The following is a 23,267-nucleotide window of genomic DNA, read 5'->3' as shown; positions in this document are numbered from 1 at the left end:
ACCCCAGACCATCACTGACTGTGGGTACTTGACACTGGACTTCAGGCATTTTGGCATTTCCTTCTCCCCAGTCTTCCTCCAGACTCTGGCACCTTGATTTCCGAAAACAGTACTTTGGACCACTGAGCAACAGTCCAGTGCTGCTTCTCTGTAGCCCAGGTCAGGCGCTTCTGCCGCTGTTTCTAGTTCAAAAGTGGCTTGACCTGGGGAATGCGGCACCTGTAGCCCATTTCCTGCACACGCCTGTGCACGGTGGCTCTGGATGTTTCTACTCCAGACTCAGTCCACTGCTTCCGCAGATCCCCCAAGGTCTGGAATCGGCCCTTCTCCACAATCTTCCTCAGGGTCCGGTCACCTCTTCTTGTTGTGCAGCGTTTTCTGCCACACTTTTTCCTTCCCACAGACTTCCCACTGAGGTGCCTTGATACAGCACTCTGGGAACAGCCTATTCGTTCAGAAATTTCTTTCTGTGTCTTACCCTCTTGCTTGAGGGTGTCAATGATGGCCTTCTGGACAGCAGTCAGGTCGGCAGTCTTACCCATGATTGCAGTTTTGAGTAATGAACCAGGCTGGGAGTTTTTAAAAGCCTCAGGAATCTTTTGCAGGTGTTTAGAGTTAATTCGTTGATTCAAATGATTAGGTTAATAGCTCGTTTAGAGAACCTTTTCATGATATGCTAATTTTTTGAGATAGGAATTTTGGGTTTTCATGAGCTGTATGCCAAAATCATCAGTATTAAAACAATAAAAGACCTGAAATATTTCAGTTGGTGTGCAATGAATCTAAAATATATGAAAGTTTAATTTTTATCATTACATTATGGAAAATAATGAACTTTATCACAATATGCTAATTTTTTTAGAAGGACCTGTAAATATATGTGTGTGTGTGTGTGTGTGTATATATATTGTGGCGGAAGATCAGCAGGAAGGATAGCGTCAGGGCCGCGAGTGAGCTGCCCTTGGCAGTTCTCTCAGTGGTTTAGGACAGACACTCATTCACACACACATACATTCATACAACAGACAAACATTTAAGCTGCCTATCCAGCCCTCACCGCAGCCACGCAGGCCCCTTCACTGGGATACACGCTGACGGTAAGCCTGGATACCACGGCCGCAAGGCTTTCTGGGTAAAGCCCGTGCCGGCCCCTCCCACTGGCGACGCTACACAATATATATATACAGGGGTTGGACAAAATAACTGAAACACCTATCATTTTAGTGTGGGAGGTTTCATGGCTAAATTGGACCAGTCTGGTGGCCAATCTTCATTAATTGCACATTGCACCAGTAAGAGCAGAGTGTGAAGGTTCAATTAGCAGGGTAAGAGCACAGTTTTGCTCAAAATATTGCAATGCACACAACATTATGGGTGACATACCAGAGTTCAAAAGAGGACAAATTGTTGGTGCACGTCTTGCTGGCGCATCTGTGACCAAGACAGCAAGTCTTTGTGATGTATCAAGAGCCACGGTATCCAGGGTAATGTCAGCATACCACCAAGAAGGACAAACCACATCCAACAGGATTAACTGTGGACGCAAGAGGAAGCTGTCTGAAAGGGATGTTCGGGTGCTAACCCGGATTGTATCCAAAAAACATAAAACCACGGCTGCCCAAATCACGGCAGAATTAAATGTGCACCTCAACTCTCCTGTTTCCACCAGAACTGTCCGTCGGGAGCTCCACAGGGTCAATATACACGGCCGGGCTGCTATAGCCAAACCTTTGGTCACTCGTGCCAATGCCAAACGTCGGTTTCAATGGTGCAAGGAGCGCAAATCTTGGGCTGTGGACAATGTGAAACATGTATTGTTCTCTGATGAGTCCACCTTTACTGTTTTCCCCACATCCGGGAGAGTTACGGTGTGGAGAAGCCCCAAAGAAGCGTACCACCCAGACTGTTGCATGCCCAGAGTGAAGCATGGGGGTGGATCAGTGATGGTTTGGGCTGCCATATCATGGCATTCCCTTGGCCCAATACTTGTGCTAGATGGGCGCGTCACTGCCAAGGACTACCGAACCATTCTGTAGGACCATGTGCATCCAATGGCGGTGCCGTGTATCAGGATGACAATGCACCAATACACACAGCAAGACTGGTGAAAGATTGGTTTGATGAACATGAAAGTGAAGTTGAACATCTCCCATGGCCTGCACAGTCACCAGATCTAAATATTATTGAGCCACTTTGTGGTGTTTTGGAGAAGCGAGTCAGGAAACGTTTTCCTCCACCAGCATCACGTAGTGACCTGGCCACTACCCTGCAAGAAGAATGATTTAAAATCCCTCTGACCACTGTGCAGGACTTGTATATGTCATTTCCAAGATGAATTGACGCTGTATTGGCCGCAAAAGGAGGCCCTACACCATACTAATAAATTATTGTGGTCTAAAACCAGGTGTTTCAGTTATTTTGTCCAACCCCTGTATATATATATATATATATATATATATATGTATATATATATATGTATATGTATATATATATATACATATAAATATATATATATCGTGATTTAGGTTTGTGTATACTGCAGTTGCCATTTTTTTATAGAGACATTGTATTGTAATGTATGTAAATCGTTATTTAATAAAAGCAGTCATTTTCCATGTAACCTGATTCTGTTTTCTGAGGGAAGGATTGGCAGACAGGGTGGGATAGGATGGGGGGATACTGGTAATAAGCCGAAACTGGGCCGAGTCAGGTACTTACGGCATACATCTGGCTCAAACTAGGCCGTATTATGGCTTGCCGGTCGAGGGCCGACTCATTTGAGCCGTATCTCAGCCGTAACACTTGGCCGAGTCCGGGCCGAGTTATTCCCAGACTCGGGCCAGAAATATCGGGCCGCGCTGTGGCCGTGATTCACAACCGAGACAACGCCGACTCGGCGCGCCGGCATCGGGCCGACTGGTTTTTTTCCGGCATGCGCGATTCGGGCCGCTTGTGGGCCGATACAATTTTGCTAGCTGGGCAAGAACACCTAAAGGAACCCTTAAGAAACACTTCTTAGTGCTACATACTGTACATCAGTTGTATTCCACACAGGTCAGCATGCGATTAAACTTTGCTCGAAACAGACATCGTTTTACTTTGTAACTGTATTCATATTATGTCATCTAGTGGACAATTGAAAAGCCTACAACCAGCACAAACAGGGTTTGAGTTCTTAATGAATAATAATTAATCTTAATAAATAATCCAGTCAGTTAAAAACCCAACAAGAAGGCTGTACCTAATACACTCAGACTAGAGAAAACACACCCTAACATGCTAGTGCTGTTACAGTGCTAAGAATGGTCCACCCAAAAACATTATTTGGTCAGTTGGAGATCTCATATGGGGCTCCCTTTCTATTGATTTTTGGTTTACAGCCTAGTGACAAAGTGTACAGTGCAGCAGATGGGTTACAGTCAGTACATTTACAATACATAATAATGTGAAAAGATTAAGCAGTTTACGGGTTCGAATCCCACTTCTGACAGCTCATGATTTAAACAAATCTACTTCTTTAGAGGACACAGCCATCAGGGAATACAGTTTTCATCAAAGGGTGAACATGGTCTGCAACAATGCTGAGGTAGGTGGTACGTGCCAAAGTAACATCCACATGGATGCCAGGACCCAGGCTTTTGATCTCTGAGAAACTGAATCATGTATTCATCCTGATCTTGCTCTGATTATTGTTGCAGCTCTGCTGTAGGGTTATTTTTTTGGTGTTTGTGGTGGTGGGGTCTTTGTTCCCATTTTGGTTTATTTAGTATATGATGTACTTTACATCCATTTAAATATGTACTTAAATACTTAAATATCCATTTAAGTATGTTTATTCAGCGTCCATTTACATTGTTACAGCAGTATTTTACGACAAAAATTGAAATGTTCACATTATTTAAATGGATGTAAAGTACATCATTTACTAAATAAACCAAAATGGGAACAAAGACCCCACCACCACCACCACCACAAACACCAAAAAAATAACCCTCCAGCAGAGCTGCAACAAGAACAGGACAATCTCCTACAGGTCCAACAAAATCAAAGAAAAAATGCACTTCATAAAAGACCTCACATTGTTCGTCCTAAAGGCTAAGATCAACGTTTTAAATAAACTGAGTCTGTGATGGTTTAAAAACAACGCGTAATATAGAAAACAGTACGTGAGCTTAAACACGTTGCACCCTCACTTTATAATGCAGCATCAACACTCTGTTAGTACATTACAATTTACAAATCCTAAAGGAAGGTTCTGTGTAAGGGGAATTAGCTCAAATGGTAGAGCGCTCGCTTAGCATGCGAGAGGTAGTGGGATCGATGCCCACATTCTCCAATGCTGAAACATTATGATCACTTAAAGGCAACACATAATATGAAAGTTGTTGCTCACTGAAACGCTGCATCAAACATTAGGTCAGTCTGTAAGTGTGACAGTTATGCTCTATTTTTACTCAAATCGTTTGGTTTAAAGACCTTTTTTGACTTGTTTAAATTGACAAATGTAGCGCCCCCTAGCACACCTGGCTGTATTTGGAAAGCGCTCCCTGACTTCTTTTATTTGTTTAAGAAATCTCTTTCTTTGTGGTAATGTAAGGATTTAAAAGGGCCACTACTTATCAGTACTTACGATTATTTTATATTTAAGCTATACTCTTATTTAAACCGAAAAAACTACTTCAATTACCCTATATACATGTGGTACTAACCTTGCACAAAAAAACCTGCGACTAACACCATTTACAGTAGCTGTATTAACATTATCCCTGACTCACATACCAAACTTGTATACGTTAATAATACTTAAACAAATTAACTATTTACTCATTTACACAATCATTAATATGCATTTCAAACCCCAATATATTTTACAAAAATGTTATAATACAGATTCACTCAAATTGCCATCAGTAATATTCAAAATATTATCAATCTCTCCTAAGTTAGGTAAATAACTAACTAAAAAAAGGGTACCCAAAATTACCGTTGCAGGCCTGATCCAACCTAATAGTCCCAATCAGCACAGATCACGAAGTATATTTGGTCGGTTGTGGTGGAGCTGTCCACGTTCTTTGTTTACATGGATGAAACAGAAAAAATCCACCAGTCTTTTTCCTTTTGATCTTGGATGAATCAATCAGAGTTTATCCGATGCTTTTAATCCACTGTAATCATCACAGCTGCTGAGGAAGCGTACTGCCTTCAATGTCCATGCGCGTAAACTCAAGAGACGAAGTTCACGGCTGATACAGCATAAACAATGTCACTAATCGACTGCAAGATGTTAATATAAGACTCACTGTCCGTTTGTCTTAACGCATCAAGAGAGATAAATCCTAAACAGGTGTTTTACCCGCTTACATGATACTTGTTTCTTCTTTTCCACCCACTTTCTCTCGCTCTTTTCCCGACCTGTGACAGTTCATGCTGATTGGCTTAAAAATAAATCAAGGGAGGGCTATACATACACTTTACTTTAAACAGCATAAAACAACCAGAACATTATTTACAGAACAAATAAGAACAACTTATTTACTAGTTATAAATTAACATATTAGTTATGCCCAAATTTTAATTGGGCTACACAAACACACAATAACTTATAATTCTCCAATTTTGAAATGTCTCGGAGTTTTATCTGAAATGACTTTTTATTAAAGTAGAGGTACGTGACTTTTTAATGGTTTTTATTCTGGTGAAACTGCTTCATAGAAGATGAACAGCTGAAACTCACGACATTCCCTTTAAAATGCAGCATCAACCCTTAAGTCAGTCTATCAGTGGTACAAAGACAGTTTTGATTGGGTTTAGATCGTCCGAAAGGCTGCGAGTCTGTGATGGTTTAAAAGCAAGGTATAATACAGAAAAGAGTACGTGAGCTTAAACACGTTGCACCCTCACTTTATAATGCAGCATCAACGCTCTGATAGTACATTACAATTTACAAAAGGCTAAAGGGGGTTTTAAAGGTGCTTTAAAGGTGAAGGCTGTTGCTGTTTACACACAAAGAAAAACATCTCTGGAGGAGAATTTTGCACGATTGTTTTCCAGTCATTAAAATGTAATGTGCATTTATATGTGGCAAGAGAAAAAAAAATCCATAAAAATCAAATTGAGTTAGCAAAGAACCTTGAATTCTACTAAAGGGTTCTTCAAGTAGCAACAGTTCTACCAAGAACACAAAAGAACCCTTAAGAAACACTTCTTAGTGCTACATACATCAGTTGTATTCTAGAGGTCAACATGCGATGAAACTGTGATAGAAACAGACATCGTTTTACTTTATACCACAGTTAGTTCCGACCTTACAATCTGATTGGTTGAGAAGCGTTCTAACCGTGCTGATATTCGTGATAACAGCACAGCCTTTTCACACCACAACTGTATTACTCCGCTGACACGTTGCCAGTAACGACAAGCTTCAAATCTTTGGCCATGTGGGGGTGTTGTTGGTAATTGGCATTAGGACCTCGTAAGCATGTTAGGATGGCCGAGCGGTCTAAGGCGCTGCGTTCAGGTCGCAGTCTCCCCTGGAGGTGTGAGTTCGTATCCCACTTCTGACATCTCAAGCTTTATACAAAGTTACTTCTTCAGAGTCAACAGCCATCAGGGAATGTGGGCATCGATCCCGCTACCTCTCACGTGCTAAGCAAGCATTCTACCATTTGAGCTAATTCCCCTTCCCCTTTCAAAGAACACACCAAACTGTATAATGTACTAACAGAGCGTTGATGCTGCATTATAAAGTGAGGGTGCAACGTGTTTAAGCTCACGTACTCTTGTTTATATTATGCGTTGCTTTTAAACGATCTAAGACTCACTTTATTTAAATGTTGATCTTAGCATTTAGGATGAACAATGTGAGGTCTTTTTTGAAGTGCATTTTCTCTTTGATTTTGTTGGACTTGTGGTGGTGGTGGTTAGGGGAAGGGGGTTGTGATTATATGTAACTTTACTACCTCATGTGCATTTGTGTCTTTGTTCCCATTTTGAAGGTTGTGATATTACTTTAAGCTTAACTTTTCTTTTTCATGTAATTACTGATATTTTACTGGATCTCTGCTGATATCTTGTGGGCCATATTGACTAATCAGTGAAAATTAATGTTTCCTTGTATAATAAAACCATTATGCTTATTTAGCTTTAATTAGCTTTAATTATTAAAGAGTTAATAAAATAGTGATGGTGAAACTAAAAACCTGTTATTACCATCACTAAGTGTCTTTACCCTCAAAAGAAGATATGTGTTGGTAATGACATGTTGAGGTAATGACAGTTTTTACTTAGGAAAAAAGTAAACAGCTAGTATACAATGTACTTTACATACATTTAAATAATGTGAACATTTCAATTGTAAAATACTGCTGTAACAATGTAAATAGACGCTGAATAAACATACTTTATGATCAGAATGAATATGTTTAAATTTCTCACATTTTTAGAAATCAGAAACCAGGGTCCTGGCATCCATGTGGATGTTACTTTGACACGTACCACCTACCTCAGCATTGTCATAGACCATGTACACCAAGTTCATGCAAACTGTATTCCCTGATGGCTGTGTCCTCTAAAGAAGTAAACTTGCATAAAGCATGAGATGTCAGAAGTGGGATTTGAACCCACGCCTCCAGGGGAGACTGCGACCTGAACGCAGCGCCTTAGACCGCTCGGCCATCCTGACATGCTTGCAAATTCGTAATGCCAATTACCAACAACACCCCCACATGGCCAAAGATTTGTACAAAGCGCTGAATCTTTTCACATTATTATGTATCTTAGAGGGTTAAAGACATGATCAACATTTAAATAAAGTGAGTCTTAGATCGTTTAAAAGCAACGCATAATATAAACAAGAGTACGTGAGCTTAAACACGTTGCACCCTCACTTTATAATGCAGCATCAACGCTCTGTTAGTACATTATACAGTTTGGTGTGTTCTTTGAAAGGGGAAGGGGAATTAGCTCAAATGGTAGAATGCTTGCTTAGCACGTGAGAGGTAGCGGGATCGATGCCCACATTCTCCAGAAACGTTATGATTATTTAAGGGTAACATGTAATATGAAACTTGTTGCGGCATTGCTTAATGAAACACAGCATCAAAAATTTGGTCAGGATTTAAGTGAGTCTTTAAGGCAACATAAAATACGTGGGTATTAATATGTAAAACTCAGTGCATTATTAGGCTGCACATAAATATAGATTTAAACTGGGCGTAAGGCAAGTCAAGTTTATTTGTATAGCACCTTTCATACACAGTGGCAATTCAAAGTGCTTTACATAAGGAAAAATTAAAAGCATTAAAACATTCCTGAGATCTAGAACCTCAGAAAGACTTCTTGCAAACATTTAGTTACAATTAAGACAACATGAAATTCAAACAAGAGAGATAAAAATTAAGAACATGAAAAATTAAAAGAAAATATTGTAAAATATACCCTACAATTTGGGAAATACGAAATTAAAACAAGAGAGATAAGCAATTAAAACATGAAAACTAAAAGAAAATATAGTAAAATATACACTACAATTTAGAATGTACACTACTCTATAAAAAGAATTATTAAGAGCATGAAAAACTAAAAGAAATAGGGTAATAGCAAAAATTTCGAGCTCAATCATAGGCACAAGAAAAAAGAAAAGTTTTTAACCTGGATTTAAACATTTCTACATTTGCGGAACATCTAATATCTCCTGGCAGTCTGTTCCAGTTATATGCAGCCCAACAGCTAAATGCTGCTTCACCATGTTTAGTTTGGACTCTGAGCTCAACTAGCTGACCTGAGTCCATGGATCTAAGAGATCTACTAGGTTTATATTCTCTAAACATATCTGAGATGTATTCTGGGCCGAACCCATTCAGTGATTTATAGACCAGTAGCAGCACTTTAAATTCTATTCTGTAACTAACCGGAAGCCAGTGTAGAGATTTTAGAACTGGAGTGATGTGCTCAGTTCTCTTCGTCTTAGTTAAAACTCTAGCAGCAGCGTTCTGAATGAGCTGTAACTGTTTAATTGTCTTTTTGGGAAGTCCAGTTAAGTGACTATTACAATAGTCCACCCTACTGGAGATAAAAGCATGGATCAGCTTCTCTAGGTCTTGTTGGCACACTAGACCCTTGATTTTGGCTATATTTCTAAGATGGTAGAAGGCTGTTTTGGTGATGGTTTTAATATGGCTGGTGAATGTAAGATCTGAGTCTATTAGCACGCCAAGATTTCGGACTTGGTCTTTGGTTTTTAGAGCCCGGGAACTGAGGTGCTCACTGACACTAGACCTCTTTTCTTTGCTGCCAAACACCACAATCTCTGTTTTGTCCTTATTTAACTGTAAAAAATTCTGGCTCATCCAGTTATTGATGTCCTCCAGACACTGACACAGTGAATCTATTGGGCTGTAATCATCTGGTGAGAGAGCCAGATATATCTGTGTGTCATCTGCATAACTATGGTAATCAATGTTGTTAGCCTGTAGCATTTGGCCTAATGGCAGCATATAAAGATTGAACAGAAGAGGTCCGAGAACCGATCCCTGGGGGATTCCACATGTCATAGCCACCCTGTCAGATTCACAGCTGCCAATAGTGACGAAGTAACTCCGGTCTTCTAAATAAGACTTGAACCAATTAAGGACTGTTCCGGAAAGTCCAACACAGTTTTCCAACCTATCCAGCAGTATTCTATGATCTACAGTGTCAAAGGCAGCACTAAGATCCAGTAAAACCAGAACTGATATTTTACCCGAGTCAGTATTCAGCCGTAGATCATTTAACACTTTTATGAGAGCCGTTTCAGTGCTGTGGTGAGCTCGAAAGCCTGACTGAAATTTGTCAAAATAACCACTGGAATTCAAAAAACTGCTGACTTGATTGTAAACAACTTTCTCAATGATCTTAGCTATGAAAGGAAGATTTGAGACCGGCCTGTAGTTGTTTAACACAGACGCATCCAGAGTTCTCTTTTTTAGGAGTGGCTTAATGGCAGCTGTTTTCAGTGACTTTGGAAAAACGCCTGATGCTAGTGAGCCATTAACTATTTGTTGCAAATCAGTTTTTACAGAGTTAAAAATAGTTTAAAAAAATTCAGATGGCAGCATGTCGATGATTTAAGATGCTGAACTGTTTTCTCCAGAGTTTTTTGGTCTATTGTATTAAATTGTGACATAATAGTCATGTTATTTTTAGGTGTCTGTAGGGGCGGCATGGTAAACATATGCACGTATGCGTACAACTAGTTGGTGTGGAGAACATGTAACACATACAGTGTGCAATTATTTCAAGCTTATCAAGTACATGATATTTCACTCAATGATATCTCACAAAGTACAAATTCTTCAACTTTCTAATTAAACCACGTAGTACGGGACATTACCGCTTACCTAATGCGGAAACAACTCGCCCGAACAGGGACTTGAACCCTGGACCCTCAGATTAAAAGTCTGATGCTCTACCAACTGAGCTATCCAGACTCTGCAAGTGGTTGTAACTTTAACAAATGTTGTCCTGTAGAACAGTTCCAGAAAGAACACCCAAAAAACCTTTAAGAAACACTTCTTAGTACTACATACATTAGTTGTATTCCACACAGATCAGCATGCGACATCGTTTTAATTTATAACTGTATTCATATTATGCCATCTAGTGATCGATTGAATAGCCTACAACCAGCACAAACAGGGTTTGAGTTATTAACACATAATCCAGTCAGTTAAAAACCCAACAAGAAGGCTGTACCTAATACACTCATACCAGATAAAACACACCCTAACATGCTAGTGCCGTTACAGTGATAACAATGGTCCATCCATGTCAGGATGGCCGAGCGGTCTAAGGCGCTGCGTTTAGGTTGCAGTCTCCCCTGGAGGAGTGGGTTCGAATCCCACTTCTGACATCTCATGCTTTATGCAAGTTTACTTCTTCAGAGGACACAGCCATCAGGGAATACAGTTTGCATGAACTGGGTGTACATGGTCTGCAACAATGCTGAGGTAGGTGGTACGTGTCAAAGTAACATCCGCATGGATGCCAGGATCCAGGCTTTTGATCTCTATAAGTGTGAGAAATTTAAACATGTATTCATCCTGATCATAAAGTATGTTTATTCAGCGTCTATTTACATTGTTACAGCAGTATTTTACAATTGAAATGTTCACATTATTAAAATTTATGTAAAGTACATTGTATACTAGCTGTTTACTTTTTTCCTAAGTAAAAACTGTCATTACCTCAACATGTCATTACCAACACATATCTTGTTGTGATGGTAAAAACAATTAGTGATGGTAATTACAGGTTTTTAGTTTCACCATCACTATCTTATTAACTATTTAATAATTAAAGCTAATTAAAGCTAAATAAGCATAATGGTTTTATTATACAAGGAAACATTAATTTTCACTGATTAGTCAATATGGCCCACAAGATATCAGCAGAGATCCAAAAAAATATCAGTAATTACATGAAAAAGAAAAGGTAAGTTTAAAGTAATATCACAACCTTCAAAATGGGAACAAGGGAGCATCATAAGGGGAATTAGCTCAAATGGTAGAGCGCTCGCTTAGCATGTGAGAGGTAGCGGGATCGATGCCCGCATTCTCCAGTGCAGATACATTATGATTATTTAAGGGTATCATGTAATATGAAACTCGTTGCGGCATCGCTTAATCGCCGCTTCAAAAATTAGATCAGGATTTAAGTGAGTCTTTAAGGCAACAAAAATATGTGGGTATTAATATCTAAAACTCAGCGCATTATTAGGCTACACATAAATTTACATTTTCAGTATTCAGCAGACACTTTTATCCAAAGCAACTTACACAATGAGTAATTGAGGGTTAAGGGCCTTGCTCAGGGACCCAACAGTAGCAACTTGGTGGCGGTGGGGCTTGAACTGGCAACCTTCTGTTTACTAGTCCAGTACCTTAACCACTGAGCTATCACTGGCCCAGTGATAAATATAAATATAGATAAATATATAAATATAAATATAGATTTAAACTGTCCTCTATTTACTACAGTCTGTTTGAAACAACTAGTTGGTGTGGAGAACATGTTACACACACAGAGTGCTATTATTTCAAGCTTATCAAGTACATGGTATTTCACTTAATAACATCTCACAAAGTACAAATTCTAAATAAACCATGTAGTACGGGACATTTCCGCTTACCTAATGCAGTAATAAACAACTCGCCCAAACAGGGACTTGAACCCTCAGATTAAAAGTCTGATGCTCTACCGACTGAGCTACCCGGGCTCTGCAAGTCTCTTTAACCCTCACAAGGACGTGACTTGAATTACAAACTTTAACATATGTTGTCCTATAGAACAGTTCCAGCAAGAACACCAAAAAAAACCCTTAAGGAACACTTCTTAGTACTACATACATTAGTTGTATTCCACACAGGTCAGCATGCGACATCGTTTTACTTTATAACTATTCATATTATGCCATCTATATTACGGTGGCCCGCTGAGTTAAAACACAATAACATTTACAAAACAAACAAAAGCTGACAACACAACAACAATAAGGAAAAACGCGAATATATTAAGAGACAACACAAATTCTTTAAGGTGGAACGCAATTACATTAAGGGAGAACACAACGAAATTAAGGAAACACGAATACACACTACACTATATCTAGTGGTCGATTGAATAGCCTACAACCAGCACAAACAGGGTTTGAGTTATTAACAAATAATCCAGTCAGTTAAAAACCCAACAAGAAGGCTGTACCTAATACACTCATACCAGAGAAAACACACCCTAACATGCTAGTGCTGTTACAGTGCTAACAATGGTCCACCCAAAATCATTATTAGGTCAGTTGGAGTGCTCATATGGGGCTCCCTTTCTATTGATATATGATGTGGTGTCAACGGTACCCAAGCTAGTCAGGATGCGGTCTAAGGTGCTGCTTTCAGGTCACAGTCTCTCATTGAGGCGTGGGTTTGAATCTCACTTCTGACAGCTCATGCTTTATACAGATTTACATCTTTAACCCTCTACCACACATAATAATGTGAAAAGATACAACAGTTCATCCAAAGCTTAGTCCACGTGGGGGTGTTGTGGGATTGGTATTAGACCTTTGCAAGCAGGTCAGGATGGTTGAGTGGTCTAAGGCACTGTGTTTAGTTTGCAGTTTCCCCTGGAGGTGTGGGTTTGAATTCCACTTCTAACTTTTTACATTTAAATTTTCTGCATTTAGCAGACGCTCTCATCCAGAGCGACTTACAGAAGTGCTTCCATAGTAAACATTTCATTTCTCAAGTTTTAGTAAACAACAGTCAAAGAACACAAATCTGCTGAAACCTGTTAGAAACAAAGTGTTTTGTTTTTGTTTTTTTTTGGAAATGGAAAAAAAAAAGTTAGTAAATAAGTACAAGTCAGCTTAAGTGCTTAGTAAAAAGGTGGGTTTTTAATCGTTTTTTAAAGACAGCAAGAGACTCAGATGTTCGGACAGACAGAGGAAGTTCATTCCACCACTTGGGTGCTAGAACAGAGAAGAGCCTTGATGCTTGTCTTCCTTTAGTCCTGGGTGGGGGCTCAAGTCGAGCGAGACTAGTGGCTCGGAGGTTGCGTGGTACAGAGCGGGGTTTGATTAGACCACGATGGTAGCTTGGGGCTGGTCCATTTTTGGCTTTGTAGGCGAGCATCAGTGTTTTAAACTGAATGCGTGCAGCTACAGCTCATGCTTTATACAAATTTACATCTTTAACCCTCTACCATACATAATAATGTGAAAAGATTTGTTTCAAGATTGTTTTAAAGTTATTGCATGTTTGTCAATTAAAAAAATTAATAAAGGTCTTTAAACTAAACGATGAATGAAAATAGAGCGAAAACTGACCTCATTTTTGACGCGTTTCAGTGAGCAATGACGAAATGAGTCTGATGTTACGTGTTGCCTTTAAACGATCATAATGTTTCTGCATTGGAGAATGCAGGCATCAATCCCGCTACCTCTCGCACGCGAAACAAGGGTTCTACCAATTGAGCTAATTCCCCTTATAAAGAATTCTCCTTTTCCCTTTGTAAATTGTAATGTACTAACAGATCATTGATGCTGCATTATAAAGTAGGGGTTCAACGTGTTTAAGCTCACGTACTCACGTTTATCGCAGCCTTTAGGACGAACTGAACCAAATCGTAACTTTGTACCACTGACAGACTGACTTAAGGGTTGATGCTGCATTATGTAAGAGCCAAAATAGTGCAGGATATACCAACTGTTTAGTGCAGAGCAATAACAAAGCAGCTCTGTGAAGAAAGAACTAAAATTATGATGCATGTCATTCAACATAAAATACGTGGGTATTAATATCTAAAACTCAGTGCATTATTAGGCTGCACATATATATAGATTTAAACTGTCCTCTATTTACTACAGTCTGTTTAAAAAAACTAGTTGGTGTGGAGAACATGTTACACATGCAGTGTGCAATTATTTCAAGCTTATCAAGTACATGCTATTTTACTTAGAAATATCTCACAAAGTACAAATTCTTCATCATTCTAAATAAACCATGTAGTACGGGACATTACCTCTTACCTAATGCAGTAAGAAACAACTCGCCCAAACAGGGACTTGAACCCTGGACCTTCAGATTAAAAGTCTGATGCTCTACCAACTGAGCTTTCTGGGCTCCTACCTTCTCTTTGACTTTCATTTAAAAACCAGTCTGAAGAAGAAAGTTAATCACCAACTAATGATGTTTACCAGTTTGGTGTAGCTTGTGCTCCATCACAAGTGTGGCGATTGCACTTGCAACCTCTTTGACTTCTATTGGAAAATGCAGGTAGAAATTGCATACGTAGTTGCTCGTTTCGATCAGCACCTTAACCAGTGGTAGCGTGGCCGAGCGGTCTAAGGCGCTGGATTAAGGCTCCAGTCTCTTCGAATCCCACCGCTGCCAACTCATGCTTTTCAACGCCGGCTCCATGTTTACCCACCCAATGCAACATATACTCAATCACAATCCCAAGTGTGGCACACGCGATTGGCCGTTTTCGACCCACAACCTTTCTTAACTTTTTTTTTTTATGTAACATGAAACAGTTCGACCGCACTGTGCACACAAACCTTAACTTGGTGTACCTTTGTATCGTTGCTGTTATCTCTAGCATCGCTCCGACTACATGCAACTATGTTATAATAAGAAGCATAAAAAAAAAACTTGTACTCACCCAATAACTGTGTTTATACCTAAAATGGAACGCAGACACTGTGAAAACAGCATACGTTCTAAAGCCAATGAGCTTTTGAACAAGCTCAAACACACCGATGCACCACAGAGTCTTAAATTAAGCATACAGCACGATGGTTTAGCAGAAGAAATGTTGTAAGAAAGGAAGCCCTTAAATATTGACCGTCTTGTTGCTCTGCTTGCAAGCTTACTGTAACAAAAGAACGGTCGTGTATCTGATGGGTTAAGATTAGTCGCTACTCCAACAGTTCTTCGTTGTGGCTGGTTAAATGCTGGAAATTACCGCTTACCTAATGCAGTAGGAAGCAACTCACTCGAACAGGGACTTGAACCCTGGACCCTCAGATTAAAAGTCTGACCCTCTACCGACTGAGCTATCCGGGCTCTGCAACCTGCTTTAATCCCCACAAGCATGTGACTTAAATTACAAACTTTAACATACGTTGTCCTGTAGAACTTCAATTATTATAAAATGTTTTTATTTCTGTTTCGGCTCTCTTGAAGGCGATTATATCAAGTTTTAGGTGAAGTATGTTGCTGCTTACACACACAAAAAAAAAAATCTCAGGAGGAGAATTTTGCAGGTAGATCACAAACAGATTCCTTTCTTTCACCTTTTTCCTTTTTTCCTGTATCAATTGCACGATTGTTTTCCAGTCCTTAAATGTTATGTGCATTTATATGTGGCAAGAAAAAAAAATCCATAAAAATCTAATTGAGTTAGCAAAGAACCTTGAATTATACTAAAGGGTTCTTCAAGTAGAAACAGTTCTAGCAAAAACACAAAAAACCCTTAAGACTTCTTAGTCTTAGTTTTTAATTATGTCAAATGCCATTAATAATTTATAATCACTGATTTGTGAGATATCAGCAGTAGTAGGTCATGTTTAACTGGTTTAATATTGTTTAAGCGCTGATTATCGGCTGTTTTTCGTGAGTATGTTGGGCGGTTTTCCATGTATTTTGGCGGGCTTTGAAATGCGCAATCTGGCAACCCTGGCTGAAGCGTTCATTCATATTTTGGAGCGATGTATGTTTGTATGCTAGAATATAAATAACATCTTTTACAAACTGCTGTTTATTTACATTGACATTTTCTCTTCTGTCTAAACCTTGAAATTGGGTTTGTAAAGATAAGGGATACAGTAGATAATATATTTAATGAGCTGAACTAACTGAGAGAAGCGCTAACGGTGTTGGAAGAGTCTAAAAGGGTTTGGAACATAGTCGTATCATCATAGCAGTACAACACAGTTTTGTCCGTAGCATCCGAAAATATCCAGAAGCTAATATACACAAACCTTTCTTTAAAAAATAAACTTACCTTGTTAATAAAGTATGACCACAAAATCTAAACAAACACAGTATCCGCTGCTGCAGTCTCTACACAAACTTTTCTGCACTGAAATCGCAAGGACACATTTTATGGATATTACGGTAATGCACTGAGAACTCGTCCTACAGTCATGCAAGCACATACAGCAGTGTGTGAGTTTACACTAATCAACCATAACATTAAAACCACCTCCTTGTTTCTACACTCACTGTCTATTTTATCAGCTCCATTTACCATATAGGAGCACTTTGTAGTTCTACAATTATTGACAGGACCACCACAGAGCAGGTATTATTTGGATGGTGGATCATTCTCAGTACTGCATTGACACTGACATGGTGCTGGTGTGTTAGTGTGTGTTGTGCTGGTATGAGTGGATCAGACACAGCAGCGCTGCTGGAGTTTTTAAATACTGTGTCCACTCACTGTCCACTCCATTAGACACTCCTACCTAGTTGGTCCACCTTGTAGATGTAAAGTCAGAAACGATCGCTCATCTATCGCTGCTGTTTGAGTTGGTCATCTTCTAGACCTTCATCAGTGGTCATAGGACGCTTCCCACAGGGTGCTGATGGCTGGATGTTTTTGGTTGGTGGACTATTCTCAGTCTAGCAGCGCTGCTGTGTCTTATCCAGTCATACCAGCACAACACACACTAACACACCACCACCTGAATTTCCTGCATAAATCTGTTCCATAAAATATTTTCTGCCTTACTCAGCCCTCTGCTTCCTTGTATAGAAATAGGCTAAAAACCGGGTGTAGTAAGTCCTGCTGTCCACAACAAAGGACATTGGATAAATGTTTTGTTTAGAATGGGTTAAAATTGCTGTACATTTCTGTAATCTTTATAAACTGAAGTTACGACTCATATTGAACGAAACTGATCTCTTACTTTGCTTATTTCCATGAAATGTAAAATATGACATGGCAGCCATTTTTAAAAGAAAGTTCATGAGCTGCTTGCCACACACCCACAAATGTGACATTACTAAAAAGCTCAGGATGTACTCTATGAAGTACAGTAGTACTCAAATGGATTGCATAAACGGTGCTTGAGTTAGAGATCTCAGACACATGTCAAGTCAAATTTATTCATATAACGCTTTTTACAATGAACATTGTCTCAAAGCAACTTTACAAAATCCAGGACCAACAGACCAAAAACCCCTATTGAGCAAGCCGAGGGCGACTGTGGCAGGGAAAAACTCAGGAAGAAACCTTGAGAGGAACCAGACTCAGCAGACCCGTCCTTCTTGGGTGGCCTGGAGGATATTTTAAATAAATAGGATTTACACAAATCATACAAACACAAAATTAAATTGAACTGAAAGTTGTAACTAGCAAAAAAATCATGTAAGTTCTTCATTGTTCAGTCCAGTCTGTGATAAAGTCCGTTTTAAGTTCTGGACATTTTTGGTGCAAACACGCCAGGTCACTGTCACATCTAGTAGGAGCAGCATTATTGGCACTGCAGTCTCGACTTGCAGTCTTTAACCTCGAGAGGGTGAACAGGTTTCCGTCAGAGCCACCTCGGGGTAAAACAACAGAAGATGTTGTTACAATGTGAAATCATTAAGAGTAAAATATCAGAGAGTTTTACAGGTTTAGACTCCAGCACCCCTAACTATTACAGCATAACTAGGTTTGCTTGTTTAGTTTGAAAAGACCAATCAAAAGCCTGAGTAAATAAATATGTTTTCAATCTAGACTTGAACATAGAGACTGTGTCCGAGTTCTGACAGCGGATTTCCCTAAGTTTGAAGCAGATCTGTGATGGAAATGTTGTGTTTCAATAAACAATAAAGTCATCAGGAGCAATTTTGTAAATTTGGGGTTTGCCTTCACCTAGTGGACATTTTCAGAAATGCAATTTATTACAGGTTAGAACATAACATTAAAACAACCTCCTTGTTTCTAGACTCAATGTCCATTTTATCAGCTCCGCTTACCATATTGAAGCACTTTGTAGTTCTACAATTACTGACTGTAGTCCATCTGTTTCTCTACATAATTTTAAAACCTGGAGAATGTGGGCACCGATTCCGCTACCTCTCGCATGCTAAGCGAGCGCTCTACAATTTGAGCTAATTCCCCTTATGAAGGACCTTCCTTTACCATTTGTAAATTGTAATGTACTAACAGAGCATTGCTGCATTATGAAAGGGCCACAATAGTGCAGGATATACCAACTGTTTAGTGCAGTGCAATAACAAAGCAGCTCTGTGAAGCAAGAACTGAAATTATGATGCATGTTATTCAACATAAAATATGTGGGTATTAATATCTAAAACTCAGCGCATTATTAGGCTGCACATACATATAGATTTAAACGGTCCTCTATTTACTACAATCTGTTTGAAACAGCTGGACGTACAACTAGATGGTGTGGAGAACATGTTACACATACAGTGTGCTATTATTTCAAGCTGATCAAGTACATGCTATTTCACTTACAAACATCTCACAAAGTACAAATTCCTTCATCATTCTAAACAAACCACGTAGTACGGGACATTAATGCTTACCTAATGCAGTAGGAAGCAACTTGCCTGAACAGGGACTTGAACCCTGGACCCTCAGATTAAAAGTCTGATGCTCTACCGACTGAGCTACCCGGGCTCTGCAACCTGCTTTAATCCTCACAAGGATGTGACTTGAATTACAAACTTTAACATACGTTGTCCTGTAAAACTTCAATTCATATAAAAAGGTTTTATACCTTTTTCGACTCTCTTGAAGTCACTTAATACACTATATTGCCAAAAGTACTCACTAGTCAGCATGGCCGAGCTGTCTAATGTGCTGTGTTCAGGTCACAGTCTCCCTTGGAGGCGTGGGTTAGAATCCCACTTCTGACAGCGCATGCTATATACAAATTTACATCTTTAACCCCCTACCATACATAACAATCTGAAAAGATATAGTTTCAGTGAGCAATGATGCATTGACTTTCGTATTATGTGATGCCATTAAATTATCACAATGTTTGTACACTGGAGAATGTGGGCATAGATCCCTCTATCTCTCGCATGCTAAGCAAGCGCTCTACCATTTAAGCTAATTCCCCTTACGAAGGACCCTTTGTAAATGGTCATGTACTAACAGAGTGTTGATGCTGCATTATGTAAGGGCCACAATAGTGCAGGATATACCAACTGTTTAATGTAGTGCAATTACTACAGTCTGTGTGAAACAGCTTGGCGTACAACAAGTTGGGGTGGAGAACATGTTGCACATACAGTGTATCACAAAAGTGAGTACACCCCTCACATTTCTGCAGATATTTAAGTATATCTTTTCATGGGACAACACTGACAAAATGACACTTTGACACAATGAAAAGTAGTCTGTGTGCAGCTTATATAACAGTGTGAATTTATTCTTCCCTCAAAATAACTCAATATACAGCCATTAATGTCTAAACCACCGGCAACAAAAGTGAGTACACCCCTAAGAGACTATACCCCTAAATGTCCAAATTGAGCACTGCTTGTCATTTCCCCTCCAAAATGTCTGAATGTGTGATTTGTTAGTGTTACTAGGTCTCAGGTGTGCATAGGGAGCAGGTGTGTTCAATTTAGTAGTACAGCTCTCACACTCTCTCATACTGGTCACTGAAAGTTCCAACATGGCACCTCATGGCAAAGAACTCTCTGAGGATCTTAAAAGACGAATTGTTGCGCTACATGAAGATGGCCAAGGCTACAAGAAGATTGCCAACACCCTGAAACTGAGCTGCAGCACAGTGGCCAAGATCATCCAGCGTTTTAAAAGAGCAGGGTCCACTCAGAAAAAGACCTCGCGTTGGTCGTCCAAAGAAGCTGAGTGCACGTGCTCAGCGTCACATCCAACTGCTGTCTTTGAAAGATAGGCGCAGGAGTGCTGTCAGCATTGCTGCAGAGATTGAAAAGGTGGGGGGTCAGCCTGTCAGTGCTCAGACCATACGCCGCACACTACATCAAATTGGTCTGCATGGCTGTCACCCCAGAAGGAAGCCTCTTCTGAAGTCTCTACTCAAGAAAGCCCGCAAACAGTTTGCTGAAGACATGTCAACAAAGGACATGGATTACTGGAACCATGTCCTATGGTCTGATGAGACCAAGATTAATTTGTTTGGTTCAGATGGTCTCAAGCATGTGTGGCGGCAATCAGGTGAGGAGTACAAAGATAAGTGTGTCATGCCTACAGTCAAGCATGGTGGTGGGAATGCCATGGTCTGGGGCTGCATGAGTGCAGCAGGTGTTGGGGAGTTACATTTCATTGAGGGACACATGAACTCCAATATGTACTGTGAAATACTGAAGCAGAGCATGATCCCCTCCCTCCGGAAACTGGGTCGCAGGGCAGTGTTCCAGCATGATAATGACCCCAAACACACCTCTAAGACGACCACTGCTTTATTGAAGAGGCTGAGGGTAAAGGTGATGGACTGGCCAAGCATGTCTCCAGACCTAAACCCAATAGAACATCTTTGGGGCATCCTCAAGCGGAAGGTGGAGGAGCGCAAAGTCTCGAATATCCGCCAGCTCCGTGATGTCGTCATGGAGGAGTGGAAAAGCATTCCAGTGGCAACCTGTAAAGCTCTGGTAAACTCCATGCCCAGGAGTGTTAAGGCAGTTTTGGGAAATAATGGTGGCCACACAAAATATTGACACTTCAGGAACTTTCACTAAGGGGTGTACTCACTTTTGTTGCCGGTGGTTTAGACATTAATGGCTGTATATTGAGTTATTTTGAGGGAAGAATAAATTTACACTGTTATATAAGCTGCACACAGACTACTTTTCATTGTGTCAAAGTGTCATTTTGTCAGTGTTGTCACTGTACAGTGTGCTATTATTTCAAGCTGATCAAGTACATGCTATTTCACTTAGAAATATCTCACAAAGTACAAATTCTTCAACTTTCTGAATAAACCATGTAGTACGGGAAATTACCACTTACCTAATGCAGTAAGAAACAACTCGCCTGAACAGGGACTTGAACCCTGGACCCTCAGATTAAAAGTCTGATGCTCTATCGACTGAGCTATCCGGGCTGTAGAGATCCGTGCTGTCTCTCTTGGAGGCGATTATATAAAGTTTTAGGTGAAGTATGTTGCTGCTTACACACACAAAGAAAAACATCTCGGGAGGAGAATTTTGCAGGTAGATTACAAACAGATTCCTTTCTTTCACCTTTTTCTTTTTTTCCTGTATCAATTGCACGATTGTTTTCCAGTCATTAAAATGTTATGTGCATTTATATGTGGCAAGAGAAAAAAAAATCCATAAAACTCAAACTGAGTTAGCAAAGAACCTTAAATTATACTAAAGAGTTCTTCAAGTAGAAACAGTTCTACCAAGAACACAAAAAGAACCCTTAAGAAACACTTCTTAGTGCTACATACATTAGTTGTATTCTAGAGGTCAGCATGCGATGAAACTGTGATAGAAACAGACATCGTTTTACTTTATACAACAGTTAGTTCCAACCTTACAATCTGATTGGTTGAGAAGCGTTCTAACCGTGCTGATATTCGTGATAACAGCACAGCCTTTTCACACCACAACTGTATTACTCCACTGACGCGTTGCCAGTAACGACAAGCTTCATGCACACAAACGCGCACGCAGGCGACACAGACCTTTTTCCCGATCGCGTTTTAAATCCGTTATCTGATATACAATCTAGCGCACTGTGTAGGGAACATAAATCAGTTGTCTAATTCACTGTCTAGTGCACTATGTAGGGAACATAAATCCGTGATCTGATACACAATCTAGTGCACTATGTATGTACATTAATGTGTTTGTAACGCGAACAGTTAGTTTAATAGCCCAGTTAGCAGCTCCTAAATGTTCTGTTATCACCAATATCCTTTGGTGTGTGCAAGAGGTTTTTTATTTTTTCCTTCAGAGGTTCTTGCCTTTTTCTTCTTGTTGTTCTTACCTCCCTGAAATGAGTTTTTGCAACTTGGGATGTCTGCTTTGTAGTGTTAAACTTTATATTCGTTGTGGAACTACTTTTTGGCGGAAGGTATTGTCAATATTAAAGCATATTTATTATGAAATTCAGGGCTTCTTTGATTTATTTTCTTTCTTGATTTTGTAAAAACTGTTGTATAAAAGCAATAGAACACTTGAGGTCGTGTGTTATCGCGAATAACACGCGTGCCTGTGACGGAATCACAGCCGTGATGTTATTCGCGATAACACACTCCCTCTCGTGTTCTATTGCTTGAGTCTAACGCAATATTAACTGTATTCATATTATGCCATCTAGTGATCGATTTAATAGCCTACAACGAGCACAAACAGGGTTTGAGTTCTTAACAAATAATCCAGTCAGTTAAAAACCCAACAAGAAGGCTGTACCTAATACACTCATACCAGAGAAAACACACCCTAACATGCTAGTGCCGTTACAGTGCTAACAATGGTCCACCCAAAAACATTATTTGGTCAGTTGGAGATCTCATATGGGGCTCCCTTTCTATTGATATATGATTTACAACCTAGTGACAAAGTGTACAGTGCAGCAAATGGGTTACAGTCAGTACATTTACTATACATAATAATGTGAAAAGATTAAGCAGTTCGTACAAATGGTGGTGTCGATGGTACCCAAGCTAGTCAGGATGAGGTCTGAAACGCTAAGTTCAGGTCACAGTGTCCCATGAGGCGTGGGTTTGAATCCCACTTCTGACTGCTAGTGCTTTATACAAATGTATGTCT

At 39.7% G+C, this 23,267-nt stretch overlaps 6 non-coding genes across 6 annotated transcripts; 2 read left to right on the top strand and 4 right to left on the bottom strand.

The window, feature by feature from the left end:
- Nucleotides 1-4,263: 4,263 nt before the first annotated feature.
- On the top strand, nucleotides 4,264-4,336 carry trnaa-agc (transfer RNA alanine (anticodon AGC)). The gene has a single exon. It is a non-coding gene; the product is annotated as a tRNA-Ala (tRNA).
- A 3,262-nt stretch (nucleotides 4,337-7,598) lies between these two features.
- Nucleotides 7,599-7,681, bottom strand: trnal-cag (transfer RNA leucine (anticodon CAG)). The gene has a single exon. It is a non-coding gene; the product is annotated as a tRNA-Leu (tRNA).
- Nucleotides 7,682-10,393: 2,712 nt separating this feature from the next.
- On the bottom strand, nucleotides 10,394-10,466 carry trnak-uuu (transfer RNA lysine (anticodon UUU)). The gene has a single exon. It is a non-coding gene; the product is annotated as a tRNA-Lys (tRNA).
- Nucleotides 10,467-10,805: 339 nt separating this feature from the next.
- trnal-uag (transfer RNA leucine (anticodon UAG)) lies at nucleotides 10,806-10,888 on the top strand. Its single transcript has one exon. It is a non-coding gene; the product is annotated as a tRNA-Leu (tRNA).
- Nucleotides 10,889-14,578: 3,690 nt separating this feature from the next.
- Nucleotides 14,579-14,651, bottom strand: trnak-uuu (transfer RNA lysine (anticodon UUU)). Its single transcript has one exon. It is a non-coding gene; the product is annotated as a tRNA-Lys (tRNA).
- Nucleotides 14,652-19,097: 4,446 nt separating this feature from the next.
- trnak-uuu (transfer RNA lysine (anticodon UUU)) lies at nucleotides 19,098-19,170 on the bottom strand. The gene has a single exon. It is a non-coding gene; the product is annotated as a tRNA-Lys (tRNA).
- Between the last annotated feature and the right edge of the window lie 4,097 nt (nucleotides 19,171-23,267).

This window comes from Trichomycterus rosablanca, chromosome 10 (genome assembly GCF_030014385.1).
Source record: "Trichomycterus rosablanca isolate fTriRos1 chromosome 10, fTriRos1.hap1, whole genome shotgun sequence".
Classification (NCBI taxonomy): domain Eukaryota; kingdom Metazoa; phylum Chordata; class Actinopteri; order Siluriformes; family Trichomycteridae; genus Trichomycterus; species Trichomycterus rosablanca.
This window is presented reverse-complemented; position numbering and strand designations above follow the sequence as displayed.